The sequence below is a fragment of the Myotis nattereri genome (genome assembly GCF_964212035.1).
Source record: "Myotis nattereri genome assembly, chromosome: 13".
In the NCBI taxonomy this organism is placed as follows: Eukaryota; Metazoa; Chordata; class Mammalia; order Chiroptera; family Vespertilionidae; genus Myotis; species Myotis nattereri.
The window spans coordinates 22,484,409-22,505,413 of record NC_138088.1 but is presented as its reverse complement, the minus strand read 5'-3'; the positions used below and the strand labels follow the sequence as shown (position 1 = coordinate 22,505,413).

Genomic DNA, 21,005 nt, shown 5'->3' with positions numbered 1-21,005 from the left:
ATGGGCAAGGAGCATGTCAGAGTCAGCAGGGTGGGAGGCAGTGCCTATCATTATGAAAGCAGATATACGTAATCAGTCCTCTGGTAGGGACAGGGTGCTGCATGTTAGCTCATAGACATATGCCACTGGAGAGATGAAAGGAAAAGATATACCTGTAACTCTTTATAAGATAAGCATTATGGAAATTTAATTAGGAAATTTCTCTACTCAAAAAATTGTTCCCTATTCCCACCTCCTTGACTCTACAGGCCGGAAATACTCAGGTTAAAGAGAAAAAAAAGCTAATAGATGCTCTGCCTGGTGTGGCCCAGTTGGTTGGGCATCATCTGGTATACCAAAAGGTTGCTGATTTGATTCCTGTTTAGGACGCATGCCTCGGTTGCAGTCTGAATAACCGGTAAGGGGGCAGACTGGAGGCAGCCCATCAATGTTTCTCTCTCATACTGAAGTCTCTTTTCCCTCTCCCTTACTCTCTCTCTAAAAGTCAATTTTTAAAAAAAGAACTAAGACAATATTAATTCTGAATTAATATGTAAAACCATGGCCAAATTTTTAAGACTATGTGGAGGAGAAGCAAAGGCTAAAGAATAGCAATAACATAACAGCAATAATATCAAATGTTAATAGTTTACTTAAAATGTACCAAGCACTAGATCTATAGACATTATTTTATTGAATTCTCTCACAGACCCTATTAAATAAGTACTGTTTTGTCACAAACAATACCTCTGATAAAGGGATAATATCAAAATATATATAGAACACATACATACAACCCAACAACAGAAAAACAAACTACCCAATTAAAAAATAGGTAGAGGATCTGAACAGCTACTTTTCCCAAGACATACAGATGGCCAAAAGATATATGAAAATATGTTCTACTTCCCTAGCTATAAGGAAAATGAGAATCAAAACCACACTGAGATACCATCTCACACCTGTTAGAATGGGTATTGTCAATAAGACAGGAAATAATAAGTGTTGGAGAGGATATAGAGAAAACATAACCCTTATACACTGCTGGTGGGAATGTAAATTGGTGCAGTTTCTATGAAAAAATAGTATAAAGCGTCCACAAAAAATTAAGAATAGAGCTACCACATGATGCAATAATCCCTTTTCTGGCTTATCTACCTGAAAAATGTGAAAATATTTATTCAGAAAGATATATGTAGCCCTATGTTCACTGCAGCATTATTCACAATGGCCAAGACATGAAACAATCTACATGTTCTTTGATCAATGTTAGATAAAGAACATGTGGTACATATATACAATGAACATTACTCAGCCATTTGTGACAATAAGGATGGATCTTGAGAGTATGATGCTAAGTGAAATAAGTCAGATGGAAAAGGGCAAGTGCCACATGACTTCACTCATGTGGGATATAAAACAACAAGTAACAAATGAACAAGCAAAATAAATTCACAGATACCAACACACCACAGGGGAAGGGATGTGAGGAGAGGATGAAGAGGTTAAAGGGAGTCAAACATCCTATCTAATAATAGACAAACATGGTAATTAACCATACCTCCACTACGCTGCCCATTGGCTAATCAGGGTGATATGCAAAGTAACTGCCAACCAAGATGGCTGCTGGCAGACAGGCAGCTGAAGCGAACATGAGGCTTGCTTGCTCCAGTGATGGAGGAAGCCAAGGTTCCCCGCCTGCCGCAGCCCGGCTCTGGGCTCCAGTCTAAGCAACAATGTTAGAATTATAGAAGCTAAACAAACCCCAGATACCTGCTTTCAGCCAGTTAGCCTCGGAGCTGGAACCGCAACAAAGTTTCAATTACAGAAGGTAAATAAATCCCAGAATAAAAAAAAAAGAAAAGAAAAAAAGGAGAGACTGAGAGCTTCAGTTGCAGGCTTGGCCTGCCTGAAAACAGCCCGCAGCCCCTCATCCAGGCTGGCCAGGCACCCCAGTGGGGATCCCCACCATGAAGGGGGTATGGGCAGCCTGAAAACAGCCCTCAGCCCCTCACCCAGGATGGCCAGGCACCCCAGTGGGGACCCCCACCCTGAAGGGGGTGCAAGCAGCCTGAAAACAGCCATCAGCCCCTCATCCAGACTGGCCAGGAACCCCAGTGGGGACCCCAACTGTGAAGGGGGTGCAAGCAGCCTGAAAAAAGCCATCAGCCCCTCACCCAGGCTGGCCAGGCACCCAAGCGGGACCCTGACCCTGATCCAGGATACCATTCAGGGCAAACCAGCCGGCCCCCACCCATGCACTCGACCTCTATCCTATATAGTAAAAGGATAATATGCAAACTGACCCTAACAGCAGAAAGACTGGGAATGACTGGTCACTATGACACACACTGACCACCAGAGGGACAGACGCTCAATGCAGGAGCTGACCCCTGGTGGCCAGTGCACTCCCACAACAGGGAGCTCTGCTCAGCCACAAGCCAGGCTGATGGCTGCCAGTACAGCGGTGGTGGTGGGAGCCTCTCCTGCCTCCTCAGCAGAGCTAAGGATGTCCGACTGAAGCTTAGGTCTGCTCCCCACTGATAAGTGGACATCCCCCGAGGGCTGCCAGGCTGCCAGAGGGATGTCTGATTGCCAGCTTAGGCCCAATCTCCTGGGGAGCAGGCCTCAGCCAGCAAGTGGTCATCCCCTGAGGGGTCCCAGACTGCGAGAGGGCAGAGGCTTGGCTGAGGAACCTCTCCCACCCCCGAGTGCACAAATTTTTGTGCACTGGGCCTCTAGTCCTATATAATAAAAGCCTAATATGTTAAGTGTCTGGTCGACTAGTTCAACCAATCAAAGCGTAATATGCTAATGATATGCTAAAGCCGCTCAACCGCTCACTATGACATGCACTGACCACCAGGCAGCAGACAGTCGACTGGGTGACCATTTGCTATGACATGCACTGACCACCAGGGGGCAGACACTCCAACTGATAGGTTAGCTTGCTGCTGGGGTCCAGCTGATAGGGACTGGGTGAGACAAGGTTGGTGCCCTTCCACAGTCCCTCCCCAGGTGGCCAACCTCCCTCAGGGACTGGGCGAGAGGGCCCCGATCGGCTGCGATCACCGGCCAGGTGGAGGAACCCCACCCATGCACTATTTTGTGCACCGGGCCTCTAGTATGATGATAAAAGACTAGACTTTGGGTAGTGAATGAACCCAATGAAATATACAGATGATATAAAGTCGTATACCTACAACTTATAGAATGTTATTAAACAATGTTTTATGCCAAGAAATTTAAAAAAACTGGTAGTCACAAAAAGAAACAAAATGCTCTTTAAATTATTAGATTAGCAGATATTAAATAAAAAGAACCCATGTACAAAAAAAACCCAAAAAAACAAAACACAATATCCCAGCCAAAAAAATGTAGGACAAGAGCAGTGTCAGACACAAAGAGGACTATCAGACAATAATAGAAGAGGCACAGTCTTATACAGAATGTAAGTTAATTTCTTTGCATTCTTGGTACAGAGGAACTTGAGTTTAATATCAATGAACCACTAGAGCCCTAGCCAGTTTGGCTCAGTGGATAGAGCATCGGTCCATGAACTGAAGGGCCCTGCGTACAATTCTGGTCAAGGTCATGTACTTCAATTGCACACTAGATCCCCAGCTCTTATGTACATGAGGCAATCAATGTATCTCCCTCACATCGATGTTTCTCTCTCCCTCCCTCCCACTCTGTCTAAAAAAATTAATGGAAAAATACCGTTGAGTGAGGATTAACAAAAACATCAACAAGGAGCCCCTCTTTAAAACCCATCAATGTTTTCCCTTTGAAAGATTTTAACAGAATTCAAGCCCTTACATCCTTAAAGCTCCCAAAGGTCTTATATGTTAAGGCCATGATTTGGCCTCTGCCTTAACCATACCTCCAGCTCCATCTCAGGCTCCCTTGTAACTATTTGTGCTCCAACCTTTAAACATTCCCTGATTCTTAAACATGCCATTCCCTCCCCCTTCAGGGGGTTCTGTTTATGTTGATATCTCAACTCAAAATTCTCTTCCTATTCCCTAGTCCCTATAGTCTTACCCTGGTTATTTCCTCCTCATTCTTATCATTTTATTTCCAATGATGATGCTTCTGCCAAGAAGCCTTCCCATACTCATAGCACTCACAATGCTTATTGCAGCTAATAAGTATAAATTCCTTTTTGCAATTAACTGATTAATGTAGATCTTCCCTAACAAATAGACTAGAAATTCTAGGAGAGTAAAGCACTAAGTCACTTTTTGTTGTTGTTAGTTCTCACCCGAGGAGGATATTTTTCCATTGATTTTTAGAGAGAGTAGGAGAGAGGGGGAGAGACAGAGAGAAACATCAATGTGAGAGAGACACATTGATTATTTGGGTGCCTCCTGCACTTGCCCTGACCAGGGCCAGGGATCCAGGCTGCAACTGAGGTACATGCCCTTGACCAGAATGAAACCTAGGACCCTTTAGTCTGAGGGCCAAGGCTCTATCCACTGAACCAAACCAGCTAGGGCAGGACAGAGTCAGTTTTGTTTACCACACTCTCCCCAGCACTTAGTATATGCCTGACACTTACAAACTACAATAATTACTATTGAATATGTTAATGAATTAATGACTCATAGTTATTAGGACACTGTATATTTATGAGAATATTGGGACTGAATGGACCTTATTACAATCAAGATTTTTTTTTTTTTTTTTTTTTTTTTACCAGTGCAAGCAGTAATTCTTACTCAAGCAGTAAACCCTTACCCTAGATCCGTGGTCGGCAAACTGCGGCTCCGAGCCACATGCGGCTCTTTGGCCCCTTGAGTGTGGCTCTTCCTAAGCCTTAGGAGTACCCTAATTAAGTTAATAACAATGTACCTACCCATATAGTTTAAGTTTAAAAAATTTGGCTCTCAAAAGAAATTTCAATCGTTGTATTGTTGATATTTGGCTCTGTTGACTTATGAGTTTGCCGACCACTGTCCTAGATGAATGGGCTACATGTTACACTCATCCACTATCACCTGGTACATGTTTATCTTGGAAAAACTATGAAATATATAAGAATTCACTGGGAAGATGGCAAAACTTCTGAAGGACTCTTCTGTAAAATAAATTTTAAACTGGATACATTGTACTTAACAAATATAAATTATGATGACACATTTACCGATTAAATCTATTTCACCAGCTGCCTGTGTAGCTTTAGTTTACCAAATGCTAATTTTAAATGCCATATTTTCTTTAAATAGGTATCTATGTACAAATAGTTCCTATGTAAAGGAATGATTTTGTCTGAAGGTGGGTAATTTACATTTGGTCTGCACTAAAAATGGTACTTGAAATCAACAATCATTTACAAGAATTATTATTGCCATAGTGGCTATTAATATTCCTCCCGTTTCATTAGTTTCCATTTGTGACCCAGCACCAATAATTCATATAAAGTATAACTTTAAGTTTTTAAAAAAACACATGGCAGAGACTCACGCAGCCCACAGCCCACAGCCCACATGCTCAGTTCTCTACCTCTGGCTGGCGGCAGCAGTGCCTGCAGCATCAAGGACGCCTCAAGACAAGTGGTCAATTTCCGGCCGGCCCACCAGGCTACCGCCTGGTGTTGTTATAGATACAAAAAGAATTATTAAACTATGTTTTTGAAATGAGCCACAGGTCATCAGATTTTCCTAAGATTCTTAAAATCACAGAGAATCTTATGCTGGAATTAGCCCTTCTGGACAACCACCATAAGGAGATTTTTGTGCAAGGAGGTGGTCTGGCTCAGTTCACTGTTGTCCCCTTAAACCTGATTGACTGAAAGCAGGAAGGTGTGTGGACTATGTGGTGACTGGAGCTTGGTCAGCTAAAGCAGTGGTTCTCAACCTTCTGGCCCTTTAAATACAGCTCCTCATGTTGTGACCCAACCATAAAATTATTTTCGTTGCTACTTCATAACTGTAATGTTGTTACAGAAGAGCAAAGAAATACCAAGCACGCTTCCTAGAGAAAGGGAGGGACCCATTTAATAACACTAGTGACTAGTGGACTCCGGGAAATAATTTCCAAATCAGAGTGAAGTAACATACAGAGGCTTTGCTTTTTATAATCTTCTGGGACCTTTGTCTTGCAGATATGGTTCCGCCCCTTCGTGGGCTTATAGGAAGCACACCCCCCCCCCCCCCTGTTGGGGATTCCCAGGTCTTATCAGATGATCTGTCCTGGGGCCAGAGATAAAGACCTCCCCCCCTTTCCCAGGGCAATGCATTGTTCAGTTTTTATGGCCTGACATGCCTTGCAAGACCAGTTTCCTCCTCAATGTTGCTACTGTTATGAATCCTAATGTAAATATCTGATATGCAGGATGGTCTTAGGCGACCTCTGTGAAAAGGTCCTTTGACCACCAAAGGGGTTGCGACCCACAGGTTGAGAACTGCTGAGCTAAAGCCTCAGAAGAAGCCAAGAAGTTTGGGACTGTGAATATCATCCACCCTAAACGTGGGAGTTATACAAAAATTCTAGACCCAAGCACCTGGACCCTCAGCCCAGACCCCCCCTATGTGTATTACTGTGCCAATGAGACTGTGTAAGGTGTGGAGTTGACTTTATCCCTGATGTCAAGGGAGCTGTGCTGGTTTGTGGCATGTCCTCAAACCTCCTACCCAAGTCAACGTTTTCAGGGTTGGGGTGGTTTTTGATGGTGCGCATTTTTGATGGTTGGCTCTGCGGGGGTCAGGGAGCTGATCATCTGTGATGACCTGCTGGGGGTTTGCCCTCAGAGAGTGCCCCTCGGTCCTGGAGTACAAAGTGCAGGCCAGAAACAACTCCTGGTACCACACACTTCCCTGCTTCAGCATCTACTCATGAACTTGGTCCTGGAGTGGATTAAGAACAATGATTGTGCAGCCGCCATCAAATCTCAAATGATTTATGATATCATTGATAATTCTCAAGAACTCTATGTATGTCCAGTGGAGCCCCAGAACAGAAGCAAGATGAATATTCAGTATCATTAAAATTTAAACTAACTTAATAGCTCATAAACTTAACCACGATATTTTTTTCCAAGGAACATGCTTATTATAGATTCTTCTCCCCTTCCCCAAAAACCAGCAAAATATCCACAGCTTTGAAAGCTTGTGAGACTTAACAGACACCTTAATTTTGACTTGAACTGGAAGCATTTAAAAAAACAAAACCCTTACTTTAGCTTTTCTAATGATTCCAGCTTATGCTGTATTGGCTGCTATTTTTTCCAACTAGATCTCAATATTCAAACTTGCCCATGGACTTACACAAAGTGCAGTTACTGTTTCTGGAGACCCACAAACTCATAGCATTGAGGGTGGAGGGCCCACTAGGTGCTGAATCTTGATTCTTTTCAAAATGACAGCAGGCGCGGGGAGGGAGGGGGGGTGGTGGCGGCGGGGGCCTAGGCTCCACAGCTGTTCATTCAGGTCAACCTTGACCATGTGGTATTTAGGAGTTCTAGGCTAAAGGGCCAATTGGAGATCTTTATACTGTTATTCTCATAAAGAGATAAAAGTGACAAATTGTAAGTTAATATAGCAAGGTCTGTTTTTAATGCCAAATAGTTGGTATCACTACACATTTATAGTTCTAATAATGCAGTTCTCAGTGATATATGGAGAGACTTTGGGAATTTGTTAGAATCCTTGACCATGTACATTAAGCATTATATTTTCAACAGTTCTGTCTCTCCCTTCTATCCTCCCTTCTGAAGCTGCTTCACAAGATTCAGAAGCTCCCCACCACGGGCGATATTACCAGGAGTACTTGTAGTAGAACAAACTTCTAAAGATCACCTACCCACCCAAGTCTAGGCAGCAGACTGCCTAAAAGCCATTCTATTTAGGTTATTATTCTTCCTATAGGTTCACAGGGGTGTTAAAGGGTTTTCAACTATTGCTTTTCATTGACCAACAGAATATAGAAAACAAAAGAATCACAGTAAAATCAACAGAAATTACTTCATTTTTATAAATCTGGAAACTGAGTCAGAAACTCACCAAAATTCAACAGCTGGTTAATGACAGAGCTGATATGAGAGTTAGGTTCATAACCTACCAATTTTGGATGCCAAATGGTAATCCAGTGGTATAGTATTTTTATATTCTGAAATTCCTACCAAGAAATTTTCTTATGGGGACTTTTAGCTTAAAATAAATGTATCCAATTAAAAATTACCTAATTATCCACATCAATTTTAAACCAGGAACTGTGCTATTCTATGTGCTTTATCTACTACACTCTGAGGTAGAACACTAGTATCACATTTTGAAGAAAAGAGATTCATTAAATTTTTATAAGTGGTAGGGTACATACTATCTACACTATACTATATACTACATATTTTAAATGTGTATCATTACTTTAATGTTTTTATTGTAATATCCTTTGAACTGGAGCTGTTATTTAGATGCCTGTTAAATAGGCTCATGGCATCTGCTCTGTTGAAATGTCAGAATAGTAAATATTTCTGAAACTACATAAAAAAGCACTTTCATTTATTCCCTGTACTGGGATCACATTCCTCACCTTTCCCACTACTTTAGCTATATCAAGTTGCTTCTCACATGAGACATTAGTCACAAATACAGTAATACACAAGCAAATTTTAAATAGTGAGTCACTAAGGATCAAAGTTCCCACTCACCTTCCGGTGAGACATCCATTGAATTGCTAACTAGTACATTTTAATACTAAGCATTTAAGATCAAATTACCTGCCAGAAGTAGATTATAAAGAACCTAGTTAGAGCAAAATTAGGCAGTGGATAAGAAGGGCACAGAAATAGCATGATAAGAGAACAGAAATGTTGAAAAGATCCCACTAGACTCCAATCAAATGAGTAAAACTTTAGGCCTTAAACAACAACCATCCTTTACTTGAATGAATATGGGAAATGATGGAAAATGTCATAGATGAAAATCAAGTATTAAGGATTTTTAAAGCATAGTAGGCAGATAGACCAAGTAAATATTAACAAGGAATGAATGAATGAATGGACAAGGTTTCTGAGGTCTTGTGCCATGAGACAAAGTAAAACTGTTCTCAACAGGATGATCTATCCATCACTCCCCAACAGTGTCAGTTCTTTCCCCAAGTCCACAAATGTTCTGCGCTATCTAGGTTTTTCATTATTATCCTTTTCTTTTTTACAAACAGTCTAGAAACAAACAAATAATAACTATTCTATGTGTTTAAAGTCTATTGACACAATTTCAAGGAAAAACAAAACTGGAAATAGTGAAGAGCTTGTAAATATGTTATTTTCTACTGAATAGCAAGGTCAAGAATGTCAACTTGTTGACCACCAAAGTAGCTGTTTTCTTTCTCTATTCTCTGTGCTTATTCCCAATTCCTCAGACCCAACCAAAGTCCCACCACAGAGGAAGCATATTGCTTGAAGCTGGAAAATAATTTAAATATATCACCCTAACTCTTGTATGGTAAGTGTTGTAAGGCAAAATGTCTTCAGCTAAATGATACCTATGTGGTGATTAAATTGTGGTTCCCAGGATGGCAATCTGACATTTAACTACACAAGCAGCTCAAAAAGATACAGTTCACTGCCTCAATGGATTCAGCAATAAAAAGAAGCACATTTAAATACTAAAGACATTGTGCATGAATAAATAGCAAAATAAAGGAAACCTTTAAGTGCTTTCCAGCAGTTGAACCCATAACCATTCAATTTCCCTTTATTTGTTCCTCTTAATAACCTTTTCCCCTGGGTAATGCTGGGAGAGCACAGTGCCATTGTAACCTTGAATTTGGTATAAATCCAATAACACATATTGACCTGGCAATAGGGGTGTGTGTGTGTGTGTGTGTGTGTGTGTGTGTGTGTGTGTGTGTTTCCTGTTTTTAAAGGACAATTTTTTTAAAAAAGGAAAACCAAATCAAAAGTGTAGGGCTTGCTGTTTCTAAAGTGTCTATTATTGCCTTTGCTCTCGGCCTCAGGTTATTTATTTCTGCTCATTTTGGAGAGATGGGGCAGGGTCTCCCTGGGTTGATACTTCAGTCTACAAATTGACTTAAGCTCATGGAATACAGAAAATAAGCTAAACTAAAAATTTACATAATTATTTACATAATTTCATATCTGTCACCTCATTTAATACTCCCTGAATCTTATCATATCAACAAAACAGGTATTAGAGTCCTTGTAAATTACTGTAGATTTGTTCAGCTATGACCTAGATTGGCCTTTGATATACACTGAGTGGCCAGATTATTATGACCACCTGATGTTTGTAGGCAAATTAGCTATAATTTCCTGCTGAAGTTGCTAGAAGGCCAAACCATTATAAATGGGGAAGCAGGTTGTTTACCATGACAGTAGAAGTAATGTTTTTCTGAAAATATGGGTAAACAATGCAATTTAACAGCCTTTGAACGTGGGATATATCTACATTAATAAAAGACAAACATGCAAATTGACCATAACTTTGTTACACCTTAAACCACACCAACCAGCCAATCAGAGCGAATATATGCAAATTAACCCAACCAAGATGGCGACTGGCAGCCACGGAGCTGGAGCAAGCAGGAGGCTTGGTTGCCCCAATGATGGAGGAAGCCAAGCTTTCTGGCCAGCTCTGAGCAACACTCAAAGCAACAAAGTTTCAATTATAGAAGGTAAATAAATCCCAGAATAAAATTTAAAAAAAAAAGGAGAGGCTGGGAGCTTCCATCACCAAGGAGGGGGGGAGTTGGGGGGAGGGCTTGGCCAGCCTGAAAACGGCCCTCAGCCCCTCACCCAGGTTGGCCAGGCACCCCAGCGGGACACCTCCCTGATCCGGGACACCCTTCAGGGCAAACCAGCCGGCCCCCACCCGTGCACCAGGCCTCTATCCTATATAATAAAAGGGTAATATGCAAACTGACCCTAACAGCAGAAAGACTGGGAATGACTGGTCACTATGACACACACTGACCACCAGGGGGCAGACGCTCAATGCAGGAGCTGTCCCCTGGTGGTCAGTGTGCTCCCACAGGGGGAGCTCTGCTCAGCAACAAGCCAGGCTGATGGTTACCAGTACAGCGGTGGTGGTGGGAGCCTCTCCCGTCTCCTCAGCAGCGCTAAGGACGTCTGACTGCAGTTTAGGCCTGCTCCCCGCTGGCAAGTGGACATCCCACAAGGGCTCCTGGGCTGCCAGAGGGATGTCTGATTGCCATCTTAGGCCCAATCCCCCGGGGAATGGGCCTAAGCCAGCAGGTGGTCATCCCCCGAGGGGTCCCAGACTGCGAGAGGGCACAAGCTGGGCTGAGGGACCTCCCCACCCTGAGTGCACAAATTTTTGTGCACTGGGTCTCTAGTATATTTTATAATTAATAACAATATCAATAACTAAGTCTGGAAGTTAACATATGTTTAGGATTGTTGACTATCATTTAGGATTAGTTTAGTTATTTTTTTAAGTGAGATGATTTAAAGTTTGTTTAAAGGAAAATACTAGGCAAAAAATAGCATAGGTAGTTTTTAATGTATGAAAAAAATTGTGAAAATGATATAAGAATGATAGAAGATTATGAAACTCTATAGCTCATTGCAGGTACAACTATTTTAGGCAACCAATTTGTTGACTAATCCAACAAATATCAGTAGCTCTTTCTACATTCAGTTTGAGATTCCACATCTCAGAAAATACTGAAAAGAAAATAGAGGGAACTAGAGATAGTACACTGAATTCTAGGAGTTGAAGCCCTAGCAGGTAAACTTCTATTAGTTTAAATGATTATACAAAAAGATTCTAATATCAATGCATAGGTAGTACTATAGTCATTTTGCCATATAATTCATCTGTTCAAAATCTCAGAAAACTCAAAAAATAAGAATTAAAAAGAATATTTAAGGCCTGTTAAGCCATATTAAAAGAGAGCCTACTAGACATCTACAATTGTTCTATGGAGCATTTGCATTACTCTGTCATGCATATATAGATCTGCAGGGGGATTCAGCCAGCTAAACAAAATAAAGTGTACAACTCAAAAGAATGTAATTCAAAGGAAATATATATACGCTGGTTCTTAGTAAAAAGGAAAGGGGGGAAATGCATGGTTTAAAAATTACAAAGAGAACCTAAACCAAGTTTGATAGAATCAAAATGACCTGCCAATGATTTAACTCACTGTCAATCTAAAACTCAACATTCTTAAGGGAAAATTAAAATAATCTGGAGCCTCTGAAAAACATGATCCACAAAGTTTAGCTTACAATAAAAATTAAGTAGGCATGTGAAGAATCAGGAAAAGGTGAATGCTAAAAACTAAAAGAACCCATAGCAATAGATCCAGAGAAGTTCCAGATAATGGGATTAACAAACTAGGACTTCAAAATGGCTATGATTAATACTCCAATGAAAATGAATAATAAATAGGATATATGAAAATATAGAGTACACAGAAAAATTGAGTGTATAATATATACAATGGAGATGTTAAAACTGAAAAACAATATCTGAAGTTAACTCACTGTACAGGAATAACAGTAGATTGGACACAGAATCCAATGGTATTAGTAAATTAGAAGCACAAGACTAGAAGAGAGAGGACCACAGGGATGAGCAAAAGAGAAATGTGGGACATGATCAAAACGTCTTGCATACATTTAACAGGAATCTTAAAAGAGAGTGTAGAGGGAATGAGACTAAGGCAATCAATATTTGAAAAAAAAAAAAAAAGAATGGCTGTGGATTTTACAAATCTAATGAATGCAAAGCCCACAGATTCAAGAACCTCAGTGAGCCCCAACTGGGATAACTTCAAGAATAACAGAACTAGGCACATCACAGTTTAACCACACAAGAGCAAAACAAACATAACATTTAAAAAGGAAGTTGAGAAAAAGACTCATTACTTTTAGGGAAACAATATTAATGTTATCTCTCTTCCCAATAGAAGCTATGGAAGCTAGATGACAGTTAAATGGCACCTTGAAGTGATAAAAGAATAAAAATCTTGAAAATCTAGAATTCAATATCTAGAGGAAATATCCTTCAAAATAAGTTAAAAAGAGAATCTCAGATAAATAAAAATTGAGAAAATGTATTGCTAGATGTCACTTCCGATAGGAAACACTAAGTAAATACTGTTAAATAAAGTTGAATCACCAATATTTTGGTGACACAGAGCACAATATCAAGGGAAAAACATATGTACAAATAACTGAAATATTTGGAAGAATTAGATTCTGAATGTGAAGAGTAATAACTTAATCCATGCAGTCTGCTTATTTTTCCTCTTTGATGTATGCACAATAGTGACAAATGTTTTGAAAATATGCTAAGCTATCAAAAGGCTCTTTCAATAAATATAATGAAAAGATCATAAGAGATAAAAGAAGCAGTGTATCAACACTTATTTGGCAGTGTTTTATTATTTTATTTGCTTTCTTAGTGGGCTCTAAGTTAATGATGTATCTTCCTATCCATTGAATTATACATTTGATAAAACACAGCAATACTTTTAAAAATGAAATCTGCGGATATAAAAAAATCAATTCTTTGTATTAAAAACAATGAAATAGCAAAATATTTTAGACATTTACTATGAGAAAATGAAAATATCACAAAAGAAATAAATGGGATAAATAAGGTATGGCAATTTTCAAATGTTCCTAATAAACTTAAAAATGTTTTTTTAAATTTAAATATTTCTAGAAAAGTATAACACAATTTTGTCTCAAAAAGGTAGACAATCACCAAAGAACTACAACTACATGAAAACTGAATAAATAAAGATATTTTAAAATTATCTCTGTTAAGTTCTCTCTGAATTTAACTCAATCCTCTACAAATTTATACATTAACTTTAACAGTTCTATGTACTTTATACTTATACATACAAAAAAATTAACAAAATATTAGCAAGTTATATTTATTACTATATAAAAAGAATAAGTCATCTCGGCCAGCTAAGCCTTATTTCAGAAATGCAAGGTTTGTTTAATATTCAGAAATCAATACCACTCATTACATTAACAGAATAAAGGAAAATACGCATATGATCATTTAAATATATGTAGAAAAAAGCATTTGAGAAAATTCAACACCCATTTATGAAAAAAATATCTCTGCAAACTAGGAATAGAAGTGAATTTTCTCAACCAAAGATAAGTCTATACCTAATATGAAATGTGTTTTTTTAACATTGTAGTTAAGACAAGAATGTCCATTCTCCATACCTTTATTCAACATTATGCTGGAGGTCCTAGCCAATGCAATGAGGCAAGAAAAAAATCTAAGAAAATATTAAATATAAAGGAATAAGAAAAACTGTCTCAGAAAACATGATTCACAGACATGAGTATGTACACACAAAAATCACAAGATATTCATTATTGAAATATTAGAGCTAGTAAGTTTAGTCAGATCATACGCTATGAGATATGTAAAACAAAACAAAACAAACAAAACATACAAAAAAACAAAAAACACACAATTATATGAGTATTTACCAGCAAGGAAGAAATGAAAAATGGAATTTGGAGAATGATACCATTTGAAATATCAAATGTCATAAAACACTCAAGGATAAATTTAACAAAAATAGACAAATACAACTTTGCATTGCAAACTATGAAATATTTCCAAGACAAAGTAAGGAAGTCTTAAGTAAATGAATACCAATGACTTACATATGTATTGGAAAAGTGAACACAGCTACATTGTCAAATCACCCAAATTTAATCTATAACTTTAATATAATCAAAATCTTAGCAGGCTTTCATTGTAAAAATTGTTAAGCTGATTCTAAAATTTATATGAAAATGTAGAGAATCTAGAATAGGTAACACACTCTCAAAAAAACAACAAACTTGGAATAATAAGAGCACTTGGTTTAAAGACTTCTTATAAAGCTACAGTAATCAAGAAAATATGCAAAAGGGCAGACATGTAAATAAATAAAACATTAGAGAGTCCAGAATATATCCATATTAATAGGGATAATATATGTCTACAAAGCCTAGAGCAATCAGTGAGAAAAAGTAAGCCCAAAAGGTGCTGGAACAGCTAGATAACCGTATTTTGAAAAATGAACCTCAATTCTGTTCTTATACCATGCACAACAATTAATTTGAAGTGGCTAATAAATTAGAAGCAGGAAGCTTCTTGAAGAAAACATAATATAACATATTCACAATCTTCAAGATTTCTTAAACACGATACAGAAAGTAGAAACTATAAAAAATATGACAAATTAGACTGCTCATAAAAAGACACTTAAGAATATGAAGAGGAATGCCACAAATGGGAAGAGAATAGTCCCAATACATACATCTAACAAAGGACTTGTGTAAAGAATATATAACTCCAACACAATAATAAGAGGACAAATATAAACAATAAAAATGGGGGAAAAGTTTTTGAACAGACACTTCATAAAAGAAAATATACAAATGACTAATAAACACATGAAAAATTACTCTATACTGAAAACATTATGGAACTGAACACTATTTCTACAGCCACTAAAATGTCTAAAATCATAATACCTAATGCTGGAAATATAATTTGGAACCCTCTTGCATTGCTGGTGGCAGTGTAAAATGGTACCATCTCTTTGAAAAAAGATTTGGCAACTTCTTTTGACATTAAATATATATCTATGATCAAACAATCCCCTTCAGTGTATACCTTAAAGAAATGAAAATATATATCAACAAAAAATTGTACAGAAATATCCAGTCATTCTATTCATAATAGTCCCAAACTGGAAACAATTCAAATGTTCATCAACATGAAGATGGACAAATTTTTTAAATGTGTTTTTATTGATTTCAGAGAGAGGAATGGAGAGGGAGAGAGGGATAGAAACATCAGTGCTAAGAGAGGATCATTGATCGGCTTCTGCACACCCTCCCCTCCACCCCCAACTGGGGATCAAGCCTGCAACCTGGGCACGTGCCCTGACCAGGAATTGAACCATGACCTCCTGGTTCCTAGGTCGGCACTCCACCACTGAGCCACACCAGCCAGGTGAAAATGGGTAAATGTGTAGTATATTGACTCAAAGGAATGACACTCAGTAATTAAATAGGTTCAAACTATTGATGTAAGCATCTCAAAAATTGTTTGCTGAGTAAAAGAAGCCTTACAAAAGTCATTTATATGAAATTCTAAACTGGGCAAAACTAATCTTTGGCAAAAGAAATCTGAGCTTGAGGGAATGTGTCTTCTAGGGAGCTGGATGAACATAATGGCACTTTGTAAATATTCTATATCTCTATTCTACATCTTGTTAGGAGTGTAAATTATACTAGTGAATGTATTTTTCAAAATACATCAAACTACTGTAAGATGTAACATTTCCACGTTTAATTTAAATATACCTCATTTAAAAAATTCATTTTTTTTTTCCAAGAGGAAGATTATTACTTTATTTTGGTTTGGTTCTGGCTTTCCACTTCAGTCTCTTTTCCTGCCTCTAACTTTCATATTGTACAACCCACCAATATCAACTACTTATAATTCCCTAAACATACATTTGTGCATGAACTCTGCTTGGAATGTTCCTTCCCTCTCTTCACCTATAAAACACTCACTTGTAAATTGTAAGGCTGCAGTCCAAAGCCTTTCCTATTCTCCTAGGAAAGGCTTTGGGAAGGCAAAATAATATCTTCCACTTCTGTTCAATTCGGTGCCTCATTTCCACTTTTATTACTGCATGTCAAAAAAAGAAGAAACGCCGAAACCGGTTTGGCTCAGTGGATAGAGTGTCGGCCTGCGGACTGAAAGGTCCCGGGTTCGATTCTGGTCAAGGGCATGTACCTGGGTTGCGGGCACATCCCCAGTAGGAGATGTGCAGGAGGCAGCTGATCGATGTTTCTCTCTCATCGATGTTTCTAACTCTCTATCTCTCTCCCTTCCTCTCTGTAAAGAATCAATAAAATACATTAAAAAAAAAAAAGAAGAAACTTTCACCATTTGCAACAGCATGGGGGGACTTGGAGAGTATTATGCTAACTGAAATGAGCTAGTCAGAGAAAGATAAATATCACATGACCTCACTCATATGGGGAATCTAATGAACAAAAGGAACTGATGAACAAAATGAAACCAGAAGTATGGGTGCATGGAACAGATTGGCCAGTGCCCGAGGGGAGGGGTTGGGCGTGACTGGATAAAGAAGGTGAACGGATTAAAGAACATATATGCATACCCCATGGGCAAGGACAATAGTTTGGTGAAGGCCAAGAAAGGGGGAGGCAGGGGAGGTGGAGGTAGGCAAAGGGCTGGGAAAATAGGGACACTTGCAATTGTCAACATTAAGAATTTTTAATAAAAAAAATAAAATATCTTGGTAAAACAATATTTCAAGTAAAGGAACAACTGACATTTAATCATTTTGTGCAATAAAGTTTCTTTTACAATTAACAAAAGCATTTTGAGAGTTTATTTACATGTCTCTTTCGCCATATATAGTCCTTAAGGGTAAGGGCTATATCCATAGCACCTACGATATAGTAGCAACAACAATAAATGACCATTTATTTAATAGATAGTTTGTACTGAAACACAGATAAGCATTCCTCATATATGTCATTTAATTTCCAGCATAATTCTCATTTTACAGGTAATCAAAATGAGGTATAGAGAAGCTGTATTGCCCATCAATAACCACAATGCTAGCATACTGAATGAAGTTAAGCTTTGAACTAAGGTCTCTTTGATTCCAAAATCCATGCCCTTAAATCAATAAGTAGAATTAACTACTTCCCAGATCTCCAATGAAAAAATAACGGGCATTACACAATAATTGCATCAAATCGGCCCAAAAATTGTACATTTCTTATGACACCAATGAACTAACTAACTAAACCAGCTGAAGTCAAAGAAGCCAGAATTTTTTTAAAGCAGGGGTAAACAGGTATTGTTTTTCTTTGTTATCTCTTGCTACTGACATTTCTGAACATTTTCAGGCAAAGGTGGATTCTTTATCCTCCACTAGGTATCTGATTTAATTTTTGTCTTAACTACTGCCTGCTGTAATTAGCTGTGTATATATAGGTGGAAAATGTGTCTTATCTTAGATTTGTTTCTGTGGTTCATCCAAACATGCAGGGGAAAAAATACACTACAAGCTCTTAAACTGGCTTCTAAGATATTGAAACCCTGTTAAGACAACCCAAGAAGTCCCTGGTTTCTTTTAAGAAGATTTGTTTTGAGTTTGCTATTTTGTTTATGGAATCATTGTGATGTGTGACTTTGGCCCTGGTCTCTGCAGCTGCCCAAACTCCTCATTAGTGAATGTCAGCATCATCCCTACAAATTCTCATCCGTCTCCTTACTCAGTATCGCTTCTGCGGACACTCTGTCTCCTGCACACTCTCCTCTAATAAGGAGAATAAACATCAAGTCCTTTGTCCTGAATCCCAAACAACACTTAGTTGCTTTTTTATGTTCATACTTTCTATTTATTTTACTTGTTGTTATGGTTGTACAGTCTCTGAGAAGTCTAGTGAAAGGATCACTCTTTTCATAAACCGTTAAAGGGAGAAGATCATGGCACCAATTTTTACCAAAAAGCACTGAATAGATTAATATTTATTAAGCTTCTGTAATATAAAATCTATACTGCTTTCCTCAGCTATTTTCAGGCCTTAACCTGTTGTATAGTGGTTGTCATTAAAACAAAATTTTAGAAGAATATGTGGATTGAGAGCCATGCTGGATCTAGCTTGTGCAGAGAATATAGTTAGCATAGCAGGCCTGAGACTGCCACCCCTAGAAAGGCCTATTTGCAGGCTTGATCTTTGGCTGAAATCTCAGACCTTGAATGGCAAACAGTCCCCCTAAACTAATGTTCAGTTTTCCCTAATTAAGAAAAGTAGTTCCCTGTGCCCACACATTTGTACAAACAATATGGTTTATGCCGAAGACTTGCTTTTTACTAGGAATCTGGCATTTTGATACAGATTATAGGCAGAGGGTGATTACAGAGCTGACAAAAGCCATGGGCTTCTAGGCTCAGCTCAGTCAAGCATCCCTAGTAGATAACATTTAACACACGTTGTCACAATTTGATGCTGGAGAAGTTAAATGTGCCCTGTGACTCCCCTGGGAGAGGACTTTTGGCAGTTTGAGCCGGTTTCCTTCCAATTATACCCCTTTCATTTTTTTCCCTTTGATGATTTTGCTTTGTATCTTCTCAGTGTAATAAGTCATAGCCATGAGTGAATATCCTGAGCTCTCTGAGGCCTCCCAGCAAATCATCAAACCTGAAGCTGGTACTGGGTTATTCGTTAAAAATTAACTTTATGAAAATAATAGAACATTCCGTTAAAAATCTTCTTTCTGGGAAGAGCAAATTTAATTATGTATTGATTGGTATTTTTTACTTTTTAGCTAAATGACTCCTTTTTTACAATATGATCTTCAACTGTATTCTTGGTAATACAAATAAGTAGTTGTAAAACATAAAGAAAGGTGTTATGAGATGCTTACTTTTATCAAAAAATTCAAGCCACCACTTTTACATTCTCATCTGTAAACTCAAATTGCTAAGAGGAATCAATAGATCTAGAGAACAGTCAGAAAATAGCAGTTGAAGGTCTAAAGAGTTAGTTCCTCGAAAATGTCCATCAATCTCAGTAGGAGATAATGCTTGAAGGAGTTAGAATATCTATATTCCAGGAAAATAAATGCACGTCTGTGTGTTGGCACCAGGCGCAGTGAGAGAGAATGCAAAGTAATCAGTATAGTGGGAACAACTAAAAAAGTCCGTACTGACTAAGTCCTGTATGGTGAGTGCCAAGAAAGGTTTTCAGCTTCCCCACTTAGTCTTCATTTTCTATTTTTGAATTTTTAAAGTGATACTACGCTACTTTTTTTTTTATGAAACAACAAGATATATTTTTAAAAGGTAAAGTTTTACTGCCAATGAATAGTAGTGTTTTCCCTCTTTTAATAGCTGTTTTATTACATTTCTTGGGGTGACATTGGTTAATGAGATTATATGGGTTTCACATATATGCATATATTCATAACCCATGAACATAGCCAATAGTATGAGGAAGGCCTGGGGTTGGGAGGGCGGTGAGCAGAGAGGAGCAAAGGGGGGAAAACGGGAGACATCTGTAATACTGTGAACAATTTTAAAAATAAAAAAATTAAATTAAACAAACAAAAAGATTACATAGGTTTTAAGTGTACATTTCTATGATACATGATCGGTATATTGCGTTGTGTCCCCACCAACTGGAGTGAAATCATCTTCCATCACCATATATTTGCTCCCCTTCACCCTTTACTATCCCCACATCCTCTTCTCTGATAACCACCATACTATTCTCTGTGTCTATGAATTTCCATTTTATATCTCACATATAAGTGAAATGATATGGTTCTTAGCTTTTTATGACTTGAGTTATTTTGCTTGGGCTGATATACTCAAAGTCCATCACTGTTGTCACAAATGGCTGTATTTCTGAGAAGAAAGAATGAAGCTGGAGGTATCAAACTACGTGACTTTAAATTATACTAGAGTGGACAATAATCAAAACAGCATGATATTGGCATAAAAATAGACACACAGACGGATGTAACAGAATTGAGAGCCCATAAATAAAACCATGTGTATATTAGCAAATATTTTTTTTGACAAAGGAGTTAAAAACATACAATGTAACAAACAAAGACTCTTTAATAAATGGTGCTGGAAAGATAGGAAAGCCACAGGCAAAAGAAGGAACTAGACCAGTAGTCAGCAAACTCATTAGTCAACAGAGCCAAATATCAACAGTACAAGATTGAAATTTCTTTTGAGAGCCAAATTTTTTAAACTTAAACTATATAGGTAGGTACATTGTTATTAACTTAATTAGGGTACTCCTAAGGCTTAGGAAGAGCCACACTCAAGGGGCCAAAGAGCCGCATGTGGTTCGCGAGCCACAGTTTGCCGACCACAAAGTTTGTCCCATGTACAAAATTTAATTTACAGTGGATCGAAGACCTAAACATAAGATCTTCAACAATAAATTTTACATGGAAAAAATCATAGGCACTAAATTTTTGGACCTTGGT

General features: G+C 38.1%; 1 protein-coding gene and 1 pseudogene across 2 annotated transcripts in view; one reads left to right on the top strand and one right to left on the bottom strand.

The window, feature by feature from the left end:
* Positions 1 to 21,005, bottom strand: part of CTNNA3 (catenin alpha 3) — a 1,265,562-nt gene that overhangs the window by 632,094 nt on the left and 612,463 nt on the right. The window lies entirely within an intron of this gene.
* LOC308529137 (phosphoserine aminotransferase-like) lies at positions 5,618 to 6,968 on the top strand (annotated as a pseudogene). Its single transcript has 2 exons — positions 5,618 to 5,826; positions 6,402 to 6,968. The product of its transcript is annotated as a phosphoserine aminotransferase-like (transcript).